Source organism: Ursus arctos, unplaced genomic scaffold (assembly GCF_023065955.2).
Source record: "Ursus arctos isolate Adak ecotype North America unplaced genomic scaffold, UrsArc2.0 scaffold_31, whole genome shotgun sequence".
NCBI classification, from domain to species: domain Eukaryota; kingdom Metazoa; phylum Chordata; class Mammalia; order Carnivora; family Ursidae; genus Ursus; species Ursus arctos.
In genome coordinates, this window is record NW_026622997.1 from 1,607,088 (window position 1) to 1,609,834 (window position 2,747).

Here is a 2,747-nt window from a genome sequence, read left to right on the forward strand (position 1 = left end):
TCCACACTGTTTTCCAATGTAGCTGTACCAACTTGCATTCCCACCAAGAGTGTAGGAGGGATCCCCTTTCTCCACATCCTCTCCAGCAATTGTTGTTTCTTGCCTTGTCCATTTTTGCCATTCTAACTGGTGTAAGGTGGTATCTCAATGTGGTTTTGATTTGTATTTCCCTGATGGCTAATGATTTTGAACATTGTTTCATGTGTCTGTTAGCCATTTGTATGTCTTCATTGGAAAAGTGTCTGTTCATATCTTCTGCCCATTTTTTGATTTGATTATTTGTTTCTCATGTATTGAGTTTGAGAAGTCCTTTATACATCTTGGATACCAGCCTTTTATCTGTAGTTTCATTTGCAAATATCTTCTCCCATTCTATGGGTTGCCTCTTTGTTTTGATGGCTGTTTCCTTTGCTGTCTAGAAACTTTTTTTTTCAACATTCCTTTGGCTATTTGAGGTCTTTCTGGTTCCATACAAATTTTAGGATTGTTCCAGCTCTGTGAAAAGTGCTGATGGTACTCTGATAGGGATTGCAGTTAATATGTAGATTGTTTGGATAGTATAAACATTTGAACAATATTAATCTTTCAATCCAGGTGTATGGAAAGTAATCCCATTAGCTCAATATCACTCAGCATCAGGGAAATATAACTCAAAACCACAAAGAGATACCATCTCACACTGGCCAGAATGGCTAAAATTAACAAGTCAGGAAACCACAGGTGTTGGTGAGGATACAGAGAAAGGGGAACCCTCTTACACTGTTGGTGGGAATGGAAACTGGTGCAGCCACTCTAGAACACTTCTTAAAAAGTTGAAAATAGAGCTACCCTACAACCCAGCAACTGCACTACTAGGTATTTATCCAAGGATAGAAACATAGTGACATGAAGGGGCACCTGCATCCCAATGTTCATAGCAGCAATGTCCACAATAGCCAAAATATAGGAAGAGCCCAGATGTCCATTGAGAAATGAATGGATAAAGAAAATGAATAGATATAGAATATATATATATATATATATATATATATATATATATATATATATATAAATATTACTCAACCATCAAAAAGAATGAAATCTTGCCATTTGCAGCAACAAGACGTAACTGGAGGGTATTATTCTAAGCAAAATAAGTCAGTCAAAGAAAGTCAAATACCATATGATTTCATTCATATGTGGAAGTTAAGAAACCAAACAGATGAACCTAGAGGAAGGGAAGGAAAAATAAAGTAAGATGAAAATAGAGAGGGAGACAAAGCATAAAAGAGTCTTAACTATAGGAAACAAACTGAGGGTTGTTGGAGGGAAGGTGGATATGAGGATTGGGCACGTGGATAATGGACATTAAGGAGGGCATGTGACGTAATGAGCTCAGGGTGTTATATGCAACTGATGAACTCTACCTCTGAAAATAATAATACAGTATATGTTAACTAAATTGAATTTAAATAAATAATTTAAAAGACTAAAAAATGTACCTACATATTTACAATACTCTAAGTATCATTAAGCTGTAACTGAAAGACTTTTTGTACCTACGACTGATGCAAACACAAGGGGCATTATGTGATTTTTCTTATATTAAATGATAATGATTTACTTTTTGTGATAATCTGGACCTTTATTGGTATAAGCTATGTAATTTCAATGAGTAAATAATTTATTCAAATCGTTACTGATAACATCCAATGGCCTTTAGTACAAAACATGATAGATCCACCCCACTCCAACAGTTTATTTTTTTGAAGATTTCTTTTCAAAGTTGCTAAACGCTTGGTCCTGACAGGAAACATGTGCTAACAGAGGATGGAACAGAAAAATGGCAGTTCTTTCACTGGGTTTGTCCTGCTGGGTTTCTCGGACCGGCCTCAGCTGGAGCTCGTCCTCTTCGTGGTTCTTCTGATCTTCTATCTGTTCACTCTGCTGGGAAACACCACCATCATTGCCTTGTCCCACCTGGACCCCCATCTTCAGACTCCCATGTACTTTTTCCTCTCCAACCTGAGCTTTCTGGACCTGTGCTACACGACCAGCACTGTCCCGCAGCTCCTGGTTCATCTCAGGGGAGCAGACAAGTCTATCTCCTTTGGTGGCTGCATAGTTCAGCTACTTGTCGCTCTAGGGTTGGGATCGACTGAATGCATTCTCTTAGGGGTCATGGCATTTGACCGCTATGCAGCCATCTGTAGGCCCCTACACTACACAGTGGTCATGCACCCCCGTCTCTGTGCCCTCATGGCTTCCGCATCGTGGGTCATTGGTTTTGCCAACTCCTCATTGCAGACAGTGCTCACCTTCCTTGTACCACTTTGTGGGAGAAATAAATAGACCATTTCTTTTGTGAGGTCCCCCCACTGCTCAAGCTTGCCTGTGTTGACACGACTGCGAATGAGTCTGAGCTCTTCTTTGTCAGTGTGATCATTCTCCTTGTGCCTGTGGCATTAATCATCTTCTCCTATGGTCGGATTGTCAGGGCAGTCTTAAGAATAAAGTCATCTGCAGGGCAGAGGAAAGCGTTTGGGACGTGTGGGTCCCACATCACAGTGGTCTCCCTGTTCTATGGCACGGCCATCTACGCTTACCTCCAGCCCAGCAACAACTACTCCCAAGATCAGGGCAAGTTCGTTTCTCTGTTCTACACCATCGTCACCCCCATGGTCAACCCCGTCATATATACACTGCGGAACAAGGATGTGACGGGAGCAATGAAGAAGGTGCTTTGCAGGGACTGTGACTCCAGATGA

General features: G+C 40.9%; 1 pseudogene; it reads left to right on the forward strand.

Annotated features, from left to right (window-relative positions):
* The first annotated feature begins 1,809 nt into the window (after positions 1-1,809).
* LOC125283532 (putative olfactory receptor 2B8) lies at positions 1,810-2,747 on the forward strand (annotated as a pseudogene).